Source organism: Lissotriton vulgaris, chromosome 8 (genome assembly GCF_964263255.1).
Source record: "Lissotriton vulgaris chromosome 8, aLisVul1.2, whole genome shotgun sequence".
In the NCBI taxonomy this organism is placed as follows: Eukaryota; Metazoa; Chordata; class Amphibia; order Caudata; family Salamandridae; genus Lissotriton; species Lissotriton vulgaris.
In genome coordinates this window covers 924,479-943,298 of record NC_141696.1, presented here as the reverse complement: position 1 = coordinate 943,298, position 18,820 = coordinate 924,479, and the positions used below count along the sequence as shown (strand labels likewise).

The 18,820-nt window shown below is 43.2% G+C and overlaps 1 protein-coding gene and 1 pseudogene across 1 annotated transcript in view; one reads left to right on the top strand and one right to left on the bottom strand.

The window, feature by feature from the left end:
* Positions 1-18,820, bottom strand: part of LOC147693184 (NACHT, LRR and PYD domains-containing protein 3-like) — a 330,570-nt gene that overhangs the window by 175,624 nt on the left and 136,126 nt on the right. The window lies entirely within an intron of this gene.
* Positions 1,587-4,492, top strand: LOC147693187 (uncharacterized; annotated as a pseudogene).

Sequence of the window (18,820 nt, the reverse complement as noted above, 5' to 3'; positions counted from 1 at the left end):
CGGAGCGATACAGCCCCCACCTGTATCCCTGACCCTTCACTTACTTCCTGCCTCACAGTGCCCGGCTCGGCCTGGCTCTGCTTCCCCGTCTGCCAAGAGTATGTTATGATTCTAGTTATCAGTCCAGCTCTCCTTCTCTGCATTCCTAAGCTACTGAATCGCATCAATAGTTTCAGTCATGGTCTAGCCTTTACGTCTCCATGTGAGAAAAATACTGTATTAATGGTCATTTAATATTCCTCAACACGCACTACATGTAGAATAATGCATGCACCAGTCTTAGAGTCTGTTAGCCTTTGCCCTGATAACTTTTGGATTCTATCAACATGTTCTCTAAACATCAGATACTAGATAGTGTTTAGGTACATGTCGCTCTGACTCTCCAGACTTTAGTCTCCCCTTCTAGCGCAGAAGTCATAGCCCCCAGTTCTCCCTAGTAACACGTCATTGCCAGCTTGCGCGCACCACTAGGTTAGAGGTCCCGGCTCCTTGGGTAGCCCCCTCCATGTTTCCGCCCCATTTATGACATATTCTGTTACGTTTACATCACATGTCTATGTACACGCCTCTTGTTACACCTACTTTCTGCCATATCTTTCGCGACTGCTACAAACTCCGCCCACTGCTACGCCTACTGTATTAACTGCAATGCAATTGTTTTAGTATATATATGCTATGTACTGTTATTAAAGTTAGCGCGCTCATCCCAGATCCTGCCCCGGCAGCTGCCGGGCCTTGCCATCCTATTCCCGTGCAGGTTGTCCTGTTGCTGTCCTTTATGCTGTATTAAAACCTGCAAACTCCAGCTACCTCGAATCTTGACTCTTATTTATTGAGCTATCTGTTATTAGTATATCTTGTCAAAAATAGCACAGGTATTTAATTATTTATTTACCACATAATGGCGCCCGAACAGGGACTTGCCCTTTCCCCACGCGCCGGAGAAGCCACGCAAGCCCCCTGATCCTCTGCAGTCGTGACGGAACCATCCTGCGCAGTGGCAGATATTTCTGCTTCAAGTATCCCTCAGGTCCACGGAGGAGACGGAGGTTGCGGTCCAGCATCCAGACGAGGCGGTGGAGGAACGCGGCGAGTCCCGACCAGAGCCCAAGCCGAGAGTGCAAGGTCCGAGGTATCCGGAGGCCCACCCGTAACTGAAGTCCGAAGTTCGTAGTCCGTCGTCGTAGCAGTCCAGTCCAGTCCGAGGCCTTCCGTTCTTGCTGCCCGGTGAGTACCGTTGCTGGGGTAGTATCTAGACAGGGTCAATTAATTTGTCTCTGGTCCGTGGGTTTGGGTACGCAAATCCAACACGAAGTGTCCACCTAGGTGGATGCGGGTCCTGACGTGTCTCTTTATGAGACCGGTATGTTTCGTACTGTTTCAGCAGTGCATCTAGTAATTCTAGTAAGTTCTGTTCTCGAGAAATTCATGTGTTTCTGTTCTCAAGTATTCCAGGTAATGTTTCTGTCCGAACTGTTATTTTAATGTTATTTCATGTGTTCTCAATGTCGTGGTATGAGTGATCAGTCTCAAGTCATTATTGTGTTCATTGTGTATTGTACTGTGTCCAGATCCCAGTTTACGTCATGCCTCTGTTCTCAAAATTACGTCAGTTAAGAACTAGAAAAGGTCTGCTCGAGGAAGCAGTTCCTGTCCCGCCTAGGGACAGTCCAGGTCATTTTATGTATCATAAGCATGGCATAAGTGCCATATTATATCTAGACTTATGGGTCGAGTACACTAAGGAATTAGAAGAGAAATATAGATGGCCTGTATCAGGCACATGGGATGCCGAGTGCATCATGCGAGTAGAAGAAGCATTATGGAAAAAGAAAGCTAGACAGTCACAGAAAGATGCCATCGAGTTATGGCGCAAAGAATCTCATAAAAGAACCGAAAAAGAAATCAGAAAGTCAGAATTAAGTAGAGAATCCTTAGAAAAAGCCCAAGAAAGGGAATTAATCGAAATAGGTGAACGAGTTAAAACCGAACAGTCAGACAGACAGAGGAATGCCCTTATTAAGGGTATGTACCCTCTTCTTGCCGAGGGCTTGCCAAAAGCAACCCCGGAGGCATCCAGTAATTTCCCGCCACCATTAGTTCCGACCAAGCTACGTCACAAACCGACCGCAGCTGATATTTTTCTCTCGTCCTATTTGGACGACACAGTCCCAGAATATGCTAATCCTGTTCCGCCAGCTCCTGTAAATAATGTAATTTCTGCTCCCCCAGCCACCGGGGCACCCGTTACGGTACCCCCGGTCCAGCCTACATTACAAGTACCCGCTACATCGGTCACTCTGCCAGCACGAAGAGTATCAGTCGACGATTCCAGTTTAGGGGCCGCGGGAGGAGGACCCCCGGGAACCCCGCCGCCACACAAACGTGTAACGTCAGTCGAGTTACATGAACGTGCGTTACAGCGTACGCCCAAACATCAGTCCGTCGCAGATATCAAGCGAGCTCTTACCGAATGCCGTTATGATCCAGTCCCAGGTGATGATAGTATGGTTATATATTCATTGCGTGTAAGGCGGGTGACCGAGTATTTGGACACCCTACCAAATATGAAAGAAGATCTAGACAGAATATATCGTTTCATTCGTACAGGAACAGATTCAGAAAGTATTGGTGAAGTCATGTCTCTAAGGAAAGCTGAGATCCAGCTCATGCTATTAAAGTTTCTAATTAATTGTTTAATAAGGGAACAAGATTATCCGACTAAAGATCCGACTTAAATGAAAGTCCTGACAAGGTGGAGTGATAATATAGCCGAGGGAAGACACAGGACACTCAGTTTTATAGAGAGTATGTACAAGAAAATTCGTAAGGAAATAATAAGGTTACACGAGAAACGCAAAGCAGCACAAGTAAGCGAGAAAGAAGACGACTCTCCTACCGAAGAGGTAGACGACGAGAATCCTTCCAGAATAGCGTATGTAGGTAGAACTAGACTTTCCGACCGGCATTCACGTCTAGACTACAAGAAAACTGTTCCTCTTCCAGCACCAGACAAGGTTCTCTAGAGCAAGTATTTCAAGCTACCGATCACATTCTGAAATCACGAATCGGTTATAGTGAACTTAGTACTATGCATGAACAAGAACTAGCCCGATCAGCAGTCCGATGGGCTACTAATTCTACCACTTTTCCAGACGAAATAGTGGCCCAAATGTTTCTGAAACTGCCCCCAGCCGAGCAGCGACTGGTGGGTATGTATATGATCCAGCACCTCATTACACTGTATGAGGGTCAGCATTCCGATCCAGGTCCGTTACATGATGTTCTGAACGAGTTACTCCAGTATAGATGGAAAGGTCTAGGTACCGATTTAATTAGTATCATTCTAGAACAGCGCCACAAATACCGAACGTTCCTGAACCCGCATTTTGTTCACGTCTCACCCCCAGAAAGTAAACCGTTTTACATAGATAGACAGCATCCGTTACGAGAAGTACACCCAGTTAGGACACAGGGTGGTGAAATGCAACGAGTATTTGTTTACACCCCGATTACAAAGATGGAACTCTTAGAGATGAAAAAGTTAATTCCCTGTCACGACAAAGATCCAGCAGGGTTCCACCGTGAATTAAAAGACATGCTCCGTATGGGAGAATACACGTATCCAGATATAATTAAAATGTTAAAGGTCCTGTTGCCTGCGGGCATATATGAAAAACTCAAAGAAAAAGAATGGGAGGTGGGAGAGAAAAAGATAGATCGGGCAGCTCTAGAAGCTGAAGAAAATACACATGTACCAGGTACCGGTCTAGGAGATAAATGTAAAGAATTACCTGAACTGTTAATACAAGTTTTGCCAAGGTTACTAGCCACGAAAAAGGAAGACTGGGATGCAATCTCAGCCTGTAAACAGAAACCAGACGAAGATACTAGTGATTTTTATTCTAGATTCGAGAAATGTTTTAGTATCAACAGTGGTTTGAAGACGAGTAGTGAGTCATACCCTCATCTTTTTGTTACTAAACTAGTCGAAAATTCAAGTCCACAAGTTAAAAACCGAGTTTTGAAAGTCGAGAGTACCTGGCAAGCTAATACTCCGTCCCAAATGCTTCAGATGCTTCAGTACCACCAGAATAGAATCAGAGAAGAGCAAGAACACGAAAGGAAACGTATGAAAGACACGAAAATGAAAGTATTAGTTGCACAATCTGTTCCACAAGACAGTCAGAAGAGGGGTCCGAATCAAGCCAGTCATCCTGCAGTTCCTGTTAAAGGGACCTGCAATTATTGTAAACAGCCAGGTCATTTTATAAACGAGTGTGCAGTTCTGAAACACAACATAGCTACCGGTAAGACTAAAGAAAGACCACGTCCGCCTAGACAAGAACAAGTTTCACAGACTTCTCAGACACCACAGAATGCACCACAGATAGTTACAGTACCGCAGCCTATAGCTGCAACACAGCATGTTACACAACAGATGTACCAGTATGCACAGTCCGAGTATCCAGAGTACCAGCAGTATTCATGAAACAGCCTAGAGAGGGAGGTAGGCTTGCCTCTCATCGAGATACCTGTAGATCAAGAGGGTCCCTATGTACACAGTCAAGTATTAGGGAAAGACAGAAAGTTTCTGATTGATACAGGGGCAAGTAGGACTACTATCAGTCATGACGAGGTTCCAGGGGCTCCGCTCTCAGGCTCAAGAAATGTTTCCCTTGGATTTTCAGGAAAGCCAATAGTTAACGAGATTTCTAAACCAGTTTCTCTAGAAGTAGGTCCATTGTCCCGAACTACTGATTTATTACTTACGAAATCATGTCCAGAAAATTTGTTAGGCATTAAAACACTGAAAGAATTAGGTGCAGTTATTTGCTGCTCTCCAGAAGGAATACGTTTGTTTTTACGTGACTTTAAAGGTCACTATGTATTACGTGATTTTGATCCAAGATTACTGAATGTCCCGCAGCATCTATGGGCGCAAGGTCCAACTGATGTTGGTTTTATGCAAATCACACCCCATCGTGTGACCCTGAAGCCAGGTGTAGTGTTACCACGAATCAGACAGTACAGACTACCACCTGAGGCTGTAGCAGCCTTATCCAAAATTATTGACGAGCTTATTGTTCAAGGAGTGGTTGTAGAAACTGACTCCAATGTATGTAATTCTCCTATCATTCCAGTCATGAAACGTACTGATCCAAATGCACCTCCAGTATATCGATTAGTGATTGACCTTCGAGAACTTAATAAATGTATCATTCCCCAGTACCCAGTTGTTCCAGATATTTCTTCCCTATTGACAGCCATTGATTCTGAAGCCACATTTTTCACTGTCATAGACCTCAAAAACGCATTTTTCAGTGTCCCCATTCATCCAGACAGCCAGTTCCTTTTCGGATTCTGTTTAAATGGAAGGAGCTATAAATTTACACGAGCTCCTCAAGGTTTCACAGAAAGTCCTAGCATTTACAGTCAAGCACTTAAAAGACAACTAGACAATATTCACATGCCAACTGACACTGCCCTGCTCCAATATGTCGATGATCTACTGATCACAGCCCGTTCTGAACGTGACTGCGAGCGTGCGTCACTTACAGTTCTGTATTTCCTAGCCGAGATGGGGCACAAGGTGTCCCCTTCGAAGCTTCAATTCTGTGTCCAGCAAGTGATCTATTTAGGCCACTTACTGTCCAAGAGGGTAGGCAGTTGACACCTGACCGTATCCAGTTAATAGCGAGTCTTCCTCAGCCCAAGACCCAGAAGGAGGTACGAGCTTTTATCGGCCTCACTTCTTATTGCCGACAATGGATTCCTCAGTATGCATTTCTAGCCAAGCCACTGATACAGTTAACGACACAGGAGGCAGCCGTATCGACTGTCCTCCCTTGGACATCTGAACATACACTTGTTTTTAATGAATTAAAGAAAGCTTTATGTCATGCTCCTGTTCTAGCAACACCGAACTACAGTAAGCCTTTTACACTTTTTGTCACAGAACGTGAAGGTACAGCATTATCTGTTCTCACACAAGATCAAGCAGGACAATACAAGCCTTGTGCTTATTTTTCGAGCACATTAGATCCAGTAGCCCAGGCTCTGCCTGCGTGCCTCAAGTCAGTTGCAGCCACAGCACTAGCTATCAGACAAAGTGATTCCATAGTATTAGGACATTCCCTGACAGTACATGTTCCACACTCTGTGGAAGTTCTTTTAAACGGAACACAGACTCAGCACTTGACAATTGCACGTTTAACAGGTTATGAATTGACACTGTTCCAGCCACACATAGAAATCAGACGCTGCAATGTTCTAAATCCCGCTACACTGTTACCGTCAGTTACTTAAAATCCTGCCACACATGATTGTGTGGAAGTTGTTAACACCATGACAAAGCCAAGACAAGACCTGACAGATATTCCATTACCAGATCCCGACCTGACACTTTATGTGGATGGTTCATGTATGAGAACAAGTACAGGAGAACTAGTAGCCGCGTATGCAGTGACTACTGACACTGAAGTTATAGAGACACACCGTATTGACACTCTGTCCGCTCAAGCAGCAGAGCTAGTCGCTCTGACCCAAGCCTGCATACGTGCCAAGAACCTGAAAGTTAATATTTACACAGAGGTTTTATGACTTCTCATGGAACCAAGATTCAGCATGGTCTTCTCATTCAAGCTCTGTTAGAAGCAATACATTTACCGACAGCTATCGCTATCATGAAGTGCAAAGCACATACGAAAGTCACTGACATTATTTCCCAAGGTAACGATCTAGCAGATCGAACAGCCAAGCTCACAGCCCAGACTCCAGACATTCCAGTTAACATGACACAGACACACACTCCAGATCCGATTACATGTGTGACAGTTAAGGACCCCACACAAGATGTCATAGATATCCAGTCACATGTTACTCCCGACAAAATCAAGAAATGGTCCGAACAAGGAGGGGTCCAGACAGATCAGGGATGGTTGACGAAGGGAAAAGCCACATGGTTTCTCCCCGACTCAATGGTTCAAGTCATTATTAATACCGCACATAGTCCTGCACATTTAGGAGAAAAAGCCATGTTAGACAGTATCCAGAACATTTGGTTCAACAAGCATTTACGAGCTGCAGCCAAGCAGAAAGTCCGTACCTGTATGATTTGTTGTCAGTTTAATCCAGGTAAAAGTGTCCCGGTGGAACAAGGGGGATTCCAGCCTCCTGACCACCCTTTTGAAGTCCTCCAGATGGATTATATCCAGATGGAGCAATGTCGAGGTTTTAAATATGTCCTCGTAGTTGTATGCGCTTTGTCCAGGTGGACAGAGGCATATCCAGTTCCAGATTACACAGCCGCGACCACTGCCAAGCAGCTGGTTCGCGAATTTTTCCCTCGTTATGGACTCCCTAGGGTCGTGTATTCAGACAACGGCCAGCCATTCTTATCTGAGTTAATGAAGCATGTTTCCCTTCTGTTAGGGTACCAGTGGAAGTTTCATTGTGTATGCCATCCTGAAGCAGCAGGTCTAGTAGAGAGACATAATCAGACCCTGAAAATCCGCATCGCCAACATTTGTAAAGAGAAAGGTGTAGACTGGCTAGTAGCTCTGCCAGTCGCCCTATTCTATATGCGCATGGTCGCACATTCCAGATCAGGTCTGTCCCCTTATGAGGTCGTATTCGGCCGCCCCCCGAACATGTGGGGTACACCTAGACCCCGAAGTATTACAGATGTTTCCAGTAATATGCTGACAGATTACCTAGCTTCCTTGATGTCTGCCCTCCACTCTTGTCGTTCACAGGTTGCCGCCGCATTTCCAGACAATACCGAGGTGAAACCGCATGAAATCGTTCCAGGAAGTCTGGTACTTGTCCGGAACTTTGATCGTTCAAGTCCGCTGGAGCCCCGCTGGAAACAACCTCAACTTGTCCTTCTGACCACCCGCACGGCCGTGAAGCTGGAAGGCCGCAAGGGCTGGGTGCACCTGTCTCACGTCAAGAAATTCCATGGATGTCGCATAAAAACATTGGACTGTTCCATTTTTAAGGACTGCCAGAATTTTAAAAACTGCCCTATTCTCAAGGACTGTCCCGCTACAAACTTTGATTCCAAGCCTCCCCTGTTAGAGGAAACTCCGCAGCAGGAGTATAAACAGAAGCTCCGGTCTAGTAAAATAAGTCTGCCAGTTTAATTGTCTAAGTCCCCCTCGGGTGAAACGGTTAGACAGGTTTCTGACATGTATGAGATAGACCCCCATAGTGAGAGAGTTAGTCAAAACTCCATCAGATGTATCGTTATTTTATGTTTTCTTATGTTTTTGAGTTTGATGGTTACCTGCACAAGTTATGCATTGCATTTATGTTTTCCAATTTCTCATGTAAATAAGTTTTCTAATGCTACAGTAGAGCACACATTTAGTGATCTGCCTCCTCACGAGCTATCCTATCGTCTTGCTATGCGAAACAATACATTTATCAGAATGTTGCATTATTCACACCAGACCAGCAATGCCACTAATTGTTGGGTGTGTGGTCGACTCCCCCCTTTCCAGACACCGAAGGGAGTTCTGCCACTCTTTCCTTATCCATTTACACATAATGGTTCGTGTGGAGCAGGGTCCACGTTAACGTCATCCTCAACTGATATGTCCCTTCTGAATAGTACATGTTTTCCAGACAAGCAAGGTCTCACCCATAGAACCGGGTTAGATCTAGAAAATGAAGTTTATAATTTAGGTAATTATTCTTCGAATTTTATGGTCCTGAATGTTCAGTCTGATACTACTCCAGATTTACCTGCAATTTCAGTACTACCAGTCAAAGGCGAATTATGTGTCCGAAAGAATGGTTCCGCACATGTAGGACATAGTGATTGTACTACTATCGTCAAGTATAGTGACAGTGGGGAATCTATTTTCAAAGCCTCACGTCATTCATATTTTGTTTGTGGTCAGACCGCATATGTTCGTCTGCCCCTCGATTGGGATGGAACATGTTACATTGCCTTCCTACTGCCACCAGTTTTCCTAGCCCCATCCGATTATCATAGAAACACACATCTAGTACACATTAGACATAGAAGGGAGATCGAGTCCCCGATTGTCGATCAAACTGAAACTACTCTAGAACAGTATCAAGATTTCAATAAAGGATTCTTCTTCTTTATAGGACCTATCCAGAATAGTAAGCTAATACGTAGGTTAACCAGAACCCTTGAAGCAGTAGTGAATGAGACTACTTCTGCTCTAGGTAACTTAACCGAAGAGCAATCTGCTATGAGATTTGTCGTGCTCCAAAATCGTCTCGTTCTTGACGTCATACTGGCCGATAGAGGAGGAGCATGTAGAGTCATCGGATCTAGTTGCTGCATTTTCATTCCTAATAACGCGCCGTCTGTTTATTCAGCTATAACCAGACTTCATAAAATTGCCCATCAGTTACACCAGAATCCAGGCACCTGGACATGGTCCGGTTGGCTCTGGAGTATAATTTCTGCCTGGGGATGGAAAGTATTGTCATTCCTAGGTATAGCAGTAATGATCATTTTCAGTTGCTGCCTCTGTTTACAATGTGGGCCTGCGATTTGCGGCATTTGTGCTACATCCTGTATTCCAAGTCCTAGTCCTAAGTCCCGTTCCAAGACAATTCGAGACGAGCAAATGATACTGTATGAAATGATAGATGGTATCATGAATATTGATGTTTCCTGATGGAAACGTAGTGACAAGGAGGGAATGTGGAAAAGTAAATTTTGCCATGTTCTGTGTCCCTACGTGTTCCCCATCTTATGTTATATGTGCATGAGTAATATGCATATGTATTCCCTTATGATCGATTAAAGACGCAATTCTAGTTGTGTCCAACTCTAGTATGCCAATTTCCAGTTCTCGTGAAAGCTACGAGTATTAGGCCTATGTAAAGTTATGTTGCCACGTTTCACAGTGTGCACGTTAATTCAGTAAAAGTCCCCGTTTCTAGGCCTCAAAAGGGCCCGGACACCAGATTCAGCTCCTGTCTCCTGAACCCTCGCTGCGGAGCGATACAGCCCCCACCTGTATCCCTGACCCTTCACTTACTTCCTGCCTCACAGTGCCCGGCTCGGCCTGGCTCTGCTTCCCCGTCTGCCAAGAGTATGTTATGATTCTAGTTATCAGTCCAGCTCTCCTTCTCTGCATTCCTAAGCTACTGAATCGCATCAATAGTTTCAGTCATGGTCTAGCCTTTACGTCTCCATGTGAGAAAAATACTGTATTAATGGTCATTTAATATTCCTCAACACGCACTACATGTAGAATAATGCATGCACCAGTCTTAGAGTCTGTTAGCCTTTGCCCTGATAACTTTTGGATTCTATCAACATGTTCTCTAAACATCAGATACTAGATAGTGTTTAGGTACATGTCGCTCTGACTCTCCAGACTTTAGTCTCCCCTTCTAGCGCAGAAGTCATAGCCCCCAGTTCTCCCTAGTAACACGTCATTGCCAGCTTGCGCGCACCACTAGGTTAGAGGTCCCGGCTCCTTGGGTAGCCCCCTCCATGTTTCCGCCCCATTTATGACATATTCTGTTACGTTTACATCACATGTCTATGTACACGCCTCTTGTTACACCTACTTTCTGCCTTATCTTTCGCGACTGCTACAAACTCCGCCCACTGCTACGCCTACTGTATTAACTGCAATGCAATTGTTTTAGTATATATATGCTATGTACTGTTATTAAAGTTAGTGCGCTCATCCCAGATCCTGCCCCGGCAGCTGCCGGGCCTTGCCATCCTATTCCCGTGCAGGTTGTCCTGTTGCTGTCCTTTATGCTGTATTAAAACCTGCAAACTCCAGCTACCTCGAATCTTGACTCTTATTTATTGAGCTATCTGTTATTAGTATATCTTGTCAAAAATAGCACAGGTATTTAATTATTTATTTACCACAATGTCCTGGTGGTGGTGTGTGCCTTTTCCAGATGGATAGAGGCCTACCCCCTAAAGGATAAAACTGCCTTGTCCACTGCTAAAGTCCTCTTGAAGGAATTCTTCTCGAGGTTTGGTTTGCTGCGCATTGTCTGGAGTGACAATGGAAGTGAATTTGTGGGTCAAATAATGCAGAAGGTGTGTGCGGGTCTTGGGATTAGGCAGAAATTGCATGCGGCAAACCATCCTCAGTCAGCGGGTTTGGTAGAGTGCTATAATGGCACTCTCAAGCTCAAATTAGCGAAGATTCAGGCCAGTACGGGCCTCGCTTGGCCCGACGCCTTACCTTTGGCACTTCTCTCTACAAGAACAACTGTACATTCTCGTTTAGGACTTACAGCCTGATTCATCAAGCTGATTTGCGCTCGCAAAGGGCCAGATTCTGAGAATCTGGCCCTTTGCGAGTGCGATTTTTGCATTTGGGATTCATCATCCCAAATGCAAAAATCTCTATTACCGAAATCGCATATTTGCGAGGAATTGGATTTAAGGAATCTCTAATAGAGATTCCTTAAATGCAATTCATCAACCAATTAGAAATTGCGAAATCGCAATATTTGGTCGCAATTTGCCACCAAGTCTGACTTGGTGGTAAATTGCGAAAATAGTGTAAAAAGCACTTTAGTGCATTTTTTTCTTTTGCATGTTACACACACACATGTCCTTTGGACATGTGTGTGCGCAACACCTGTTCAAATGTGCATTTAAGGGGTGCTACAGGGTGTCCTTTGGACACCCCTGGCACCCTTTAAATTGCTATCTTATTTGCGAGTAGCAAATTGCTAATCGCAAATAAGGAATACTCCCCATTCATTCCTATGGGCCTTTTGGCCCATAGGAATGAATGGGGAGTTATTCCTTATTTGCGATTAGCAATTTGCTACTCGCAAATAAGGAATGTGTAGGAATCGCTATTTATTTAGCAATTCCTACATGAATACCGTTTTGCGAGTCCTTAATAGCGATTCGCTATGAATCGCTATTAGGGGCTGGCAAAACGGGTGAATGATGAATCAGGCTGCTAGTCCTTATGAGGTCGTTTTTGGACGCCCAGCCAATGTTTGGGGAGTCCCATGACCTAAAAAGTACTCTGATATTGCATACCCATTGCTGGTTGATTACTTGCATGACCTCACCACTAAATTACGTGTTATTCATCAACAGGTCCAAAACGCTTTGCCGGAGGCTTCCTCAGATCCAGGTCATTCCATCCAACCTGGTGACTTCGTGTGCCTTAAAAACTTCCAGAGGAAGAAGAATCTGGAACCTCGTTGGGGGCCGCTGCGACAAGTGCCGTACAGCTGTTAAAGTCGTTGGGAAGAACTGGGTCCACGGCGTGCACTGTAAGAGGGTACCCTTGCCTTTACCTTACGATCAGTGGGTCCAAGAAGGCGTTGGTGATAGTGAATATGAGAAAGTACCCCGATTTGTACCTTTTAGTAGTGCACGCCTGGACTGGACAAGTTATGAAAAAGAAGACGACGACGTGCTGCAAGAAGCTGTACCACCACATTTCAGATTGGACACGACTGACCCAGAGACTTTGTTCGAGACCAAATGATACCTGGCAAGACACTGTACAACTTAATAGCCTGGTTTCCGAAAAACAATTGAACTTTGTTTTCTTTTTCTACGATTACCTTTTTTTGAAAGACATTTCCTTTCACTATCCATCAAGTTGCAGGGTCACGGTATGAGTCTTAGGCTGTGACTTGAATAGTGACTAGGTCAACAGGACTTGCAGTGTCATAGGACGGCTAATAATCATAACAAAGTGATCCACGAAGATTATCGTGAGCAACGCCTTTAGAGAAATGGATACTAAAGTGGAAGGGAATGATGTTAAGATTGTGAAAAGAAATAAGTATAAGAAACTATTGTTTAGTCGATGTGGCGTAGCATTATGTATTCTAATGTGTTTATGTAGTTTATTAGCTTGTGTGGGATGGGTTATCCACACTATGCAGCAAGCACCTGCTCCAACTTCTGTTCCTTTGCCCTCTTCTACTACTAACTCTCCGCATAAGTTCTATACACTCCCAGACCATGAACAAGTTAGGAGAACAAAATATTACAACAATTCATTCATCCAGTTGTTACATCAGCATCAACTGGTAGTTAACACTACTGATTGTTGGGTTTGTAGGCTTATGCCCCATAACGCTGAGAAAGGGATGCCCTATTTAGTTCTTCCGTTTTCATATGAAGGTTCCGCTTGGGCTTATTTGGCTATGTTTTCCAATGCATATCAGAATCAACTTCGATATCCTCCTGGTGATATATATACTGGTGATTCAGATTATAGTCATAGTCCTTTGATAAAGGGTATAGTGACTATGGCTAAAATTGCAGATATTAGTAAGATTCCCGTTGACAAGAAACGAGCAAATGATGGTTGGAATGTGACTCATTACATTACTAGCCTCACTGACAAGGCTAGACAAAGAAGATCTTTACCAATTTGGACTGTACCTCATAAAGGTAACTTATGTTTGCAGATAAATGGTCAGAATAATAAGAATAAAAAGGAAAAGAGTGTTTGTTCTCATACCTATGTCTACTCCCCCTTGATTTCTTCTCCGTTGGTACCATCTCAAGGTACATATTTTGTTTGTCACGATAGGACCTATACATGGCTTCCCGCCTATTTCTCAGGAACATGTTGTATAGCTTTTCTTCTTCCCTCTACACACACTGCTCCTTCAAGTCATCACAGAAAAAGATATGGTAGAGGAGTTATTGATTCTGGAGACACAGCTGGACAAGAGGTAGGAGACCTTATTAAAGTGTTTCTTCCCTTTTGGGGACCAATGGCCAATAGCAGAAACATCAGACAGCTAGTTTGTGTTGTCGAGGCTATGATAAATGTGACTTCCGGAGCCTTGAGTAACTTAACGGCTGAACTTTAGGAGGATCGTCTTATGACTTTACAAAACCGAATGGTTTTAGACATCGTCCTTGCAGATAGAGGAGTCTGTAAATTGATTGGGTCTAGTTTCTGCATTTACATTCCTGATAATGCTCCCACAGTATACTATTGTGTTTTTATCTAGGAACCTAAATTGATATTTCTATTTTATGCCATTATACGGTTATAATTAATAATATCCCTATGGAGGCATAATAATCATATCCATATTAGTAATAGCCCATGCAGTCACATTAAGAAAGGCTACTTCCCCGGACTCCTAGAAAGCACAACGAGTTCTCTAAACAAACCAAACCTCCAGCAACCTGGGAAATCCCCGTTTGCTCTTGTTTTGATTTCATCCTAGAACTCCTGTAAAGCACTAAGAATGGCCAGTTCTTGGTGACATCTTTATTGACGTCTTATCGCCAAACCTTACGTCAAACCCGGCACCTTTCAGGTATAAATATACCAACGTTGCCTTAAGCAAACACACAAGGTGGTTTTGGAGCAGAGCAGCTATCTACTTGCCCGAGAGCCCAGCTGATGCGAGAGCCCACGGACGCTGCCCCTCCCTCTTGAAGCGCTGAGAAAGACGCTGTTTTTTTCTCCAGCCGAGAAAATCCAGCTCCGGCATTTCCAGCCTACCCTTGCGGGTTGCTGGGATATCGAGTTCTGAAAGAGAGATACCAGACCTCCTGCTTTCTACTACCAAGGTATGGAGCTGACTAAACCCTTAAAGAGAATTCTTGATTCAGATTCTTGGCAAAACCAACTTAACTTAAACTGCTACTTACTTACTCCTTCCCACGTATTAGGCTTAGGTAAGGTACACCGGGGTAGGCATAGTTAGAAGCACCAGTTGAGTACGTTAGTCAATGTATATATGTATGTATAGATTTTATCCATTTTAAAGTATCTTATGGCTAAGAAACCATATCAATGCTTTTACAGTATTATTTCATAATACTCCTTTTACTGTACGCACTTTACTTTACATTAAGTACTGCAATTGTGGCAATTCATTTCTCTTGCATGAGAAAGAAGACTGCTCAATAAATTATACCTTTTATTGAAAACGCCCGTCTCTCTTTTCTCTGCACTCTGGTGAAACTAAGTATGCACGATTGACTGAGTGAAATAGCTGTCTTTTGTTTTCACACGACTCTAGAGATACACTCTTATTCTGAGGGAGCAAAGTTGTCATGTTTTATGGTTGCCAGAAGCTAATCCCTTCTTGTCTATCCAGGTAGGTTAAACTCCTCCTCATTTATTCGAGAAAGTTTCTAGTGACCTCTGAGCTAGCTGGCAAACCTTAAGTCTAATATAGTCAGTAGAGACCTAATCGACCTCAGTCCTACGTCTACACTGCTGTTTATATTATTCCAATGCGCAGAGCCTATTGGGAATATAGGAACTACACTATATGGCGCCCAACGTTTGGTAAGGCGATAAAATTAACGCAAGACGTTAGAGTAACTCAGTCGTGCTTTTTCACACAGACCCTTTTTCCCGTAAATACTCCAAAAGACGTCTGGAGTGGGTAAAAGCTTAAAATCCGCCGGAACCTAGTAGGAAGAGATTCCTATGTATAGTTTTTGGTTTAGTCAACGTTGAAGGATACAGTGTTCCAAAATATTGTGCACCTAATCTTTGTTTCCTTGAAACCTGATCTGCAACTAAAGAACACTTTCTGTCAGTAAAATGCCTGACGGAGACGAAGAAAGAGATGTTACAGCGTCTCAACCGTTGTTGGATGACACTACTCTCCAACAGAATGACCCGGATGCAATTTTCTTCCCGGCAAACATAAGAAGAACTATAACTATTAAAGTTATAGAAAATGGACTGACATCACTAGGTGGTACAGTCATATTCGTGGTAGAGGCCCATGAATATCGGCAGACAGAGGTATTCTATTCATGGATACATTTTCCAGCAGCAAACGCTGTATCACACGAATTCCACTATTACAAAATAGAGGAACCTCCGGAGGAATACACTCCTTTTGAGGATATTGAAATTCCATTAAATTACCAAGAGTATCTGCTCTGGTTTAAAGGCGCCCTAAAACATAATAATCACATCACCAGGTTCGGCCCACTAGGAAGACCAGGAGCAACGTGGCCGGTTCTAGCCAGCTACACACCACATCCAGACATTAATAAAATGTCAAACGAAGAACTCTTAGTTAAAATGAAAGAATTAACAAAGGCATATAGAGAGTTAGTTCAATTGGCAATGGAGGATGTAACTTACCTCCAGAAATTGAAAGAAACAGATATAGCAGAACAACCATTTGAACTTGCCAGAATCATAGAAAAATCCTGTGAAGAACTAGGACGAGATAGTTTGGGTGGGAAACCGGTAAAACCCCAACTAACTGAAAATCCTGAAAAGATATTTATTAAAAATAATATAAACACTCCTAAAAAGAGCTGGGATGGAAATAAACAATCCACTCCCAAAGAAAAAAGATTTCAGTCCAGAGGAAGGTCTCCTCCGCGGAGAGAAAGATCTCCGGACCAAGGACACAAGTCTCCCCAGAGGGAGCCCTCTGAGAAAAGATACAACCTTAGAAATAGGGATAATTTGAAAAAACCTGATAGATATCAAGACATTGATTCCCGTCCCTCTTGATCTTTTCAGACTTCAACGCAGAAATCGGAAAGAAGAGGACAATCAGAACACAGGGAAGAGCATGTCAAGTCCAAAGACAAGGAACCTGCTCAAAGTAAAAAATTACAATTTCCAAGAAAGAAGGTACCCAGTATTAAAATAATAAAACATGCCGAGGATACTGAGGACACAGCTGAAAAATGGAGAGTGGGCCCAGACAATGCTAGACAGCGAAGCAGAAGTGACAATAGCTCGCAAGATCCTGATGAATCATCTGGAGACAGTGGACACGAATGAATACATTCAGGTGGAAACTGCAGATACCAGAGTTAGCGAACCTCATAAAATATACGAGATAACATTACGTATAGAGGGGGATAAGACTAGGAAAGTAAGGGGTCTATTTTGGGACAACCTCTCAAAAGGCTATGACATCCTTTTAGCTGAGAAAGACTGGCCACCAGAGCTTGTCAGGGAGTGCCCGCCTGGGGAATGATTATGCGTGCCTTCTCAGATCATATTTCGATTCATAAAAAATATATATATGCAAGAAAATGGGAAGTAGCCTAAGCACCTGCGTTATATAAAAACCATGTAGGATGGGACGAGGACTCCCTTCCTCACAAAATCCAGTTAAAATGTCAACCCACTGCACAAAGGCAGTACCCAATTAAGCAAGAAGCTAAAAAACAAGTCAGGGAGATCTTAGATCAACTTGAATACCAAGGGGTGATTGAAACATGCACCTCTCAAATGAACAATCCTTTGTTTCCAGTCTCCAAGCCAGTTGATTCATATCGTCTAGTCTTGGATTACAGACACCTTAACTCATGTTGCAAGACATTTGCAGTACAAAACTCACACAGTGCAGCACTAATGAATAACACTGTGCGCATAAAATACAAAACAACGTTAGACATCTCTAATGGATTCTTTTGTCAAAACATTGCACCTGAAAGCAGGTATTTGACCGCTTTCTCAATAATGGGGTCGCAGAAGAAATGTTGTCGACTCCCACAGGGATTCAAGAATAGCCCAGGATTATTCTCAGCGAGGGTAACAGAGTTACTACAAATATATGATGATGAGGCATTGTCTTATGTCGATGACATCTACCTAACGGATGATGACCTGGATACTCACTTGAAAAGAGTGAACACCATAATACTTGGGTTCGCAGCAGAGGGTTACAAATTCAACTTTTAAAAAGTCACAAATTGCCCATCTAACTGTCCTGTTTTTAGGATATGAATTATCAAGTGAAGGCAAAAGCCTAGCAGACAACTTCTTAGAGAAGTGCGCTGTTCTCCAAGCACCAAAAACGCTGAAGAACTTACAATTAATACTAGGTTTCCTGAATTTCGGAAGAACTTATATTCTAAATTATGCAGAGAGGGTTAAACCTCTCTACGAACTAATAAAACCTGATTTTAAACAAATCAATTGGACTCAGAAGCACAGAGAAATTTTGAGATCATTGCAAACAGAAATGTTAGCTAAAACAATATTAGAAACACGCGACAACACACGCAACCTTGTAATCCGAGTCATCCCAGGAAGATGCGGATTCACGTACCTGACCTCTAATGAGGGAGAAACGGTACCAATAGCTTACAAATCACATTTGTACTCAAATGCTGAAAAGACATTCAGTCTGACAGAAAATATTATAAATGCGGTCCAAACTGCTGTAGCAAAAGAAAGAGCCCTAGCCCAAGGCAGAAGAATAACTGTTTATACAGCAGAATCTGCCTTTGAGGCGTTAAGAAACCCAGTCAATCTACAAACAGTGGCATAAAATCCAACATGGATCGAATGGGAAAATTCTATTGCTGCAGAAGACGTGAAATACTATTTTGACCCGAAACTGAAAAAACTAGAAAGTCTAGAATACGAAGAAGAATATCCTCTGCCAATCGAAATTCTGCCTCTACAAGAGTACAAATGTGTAATCTACATGGACAGATTTGCACAACATTACGATGTAGAGAAAAAATCCTACAATGCAGCGTGCGCGATTGTTAAAGGTCCCTGGCACTCTGGTAAATTCAGACCAATGATTACAAAAACTGAATCACTCAGGAATTGCTCAACTCAGCGAGCTGAAATAATATCTTTAAAGATGGCGCTTGAAAATGCCGATCGTGAATTCCCGACACTAATTGTGTACGATTCGCATTACTGCGTCAAATCTTACAATATTGACTTGCAGAACTGGGTTCAAAACGATTACAAAGATGACACAGGTGCCACAATAAAGCATAAGAAGCTTTGGGAACAGGTAGTTCTTTTGCAGAAAGAACTACAAAAGACTCACGTGATACATACACTGAGTCATCAGCGTGATGGTGTTCACACTGTGTGGAATT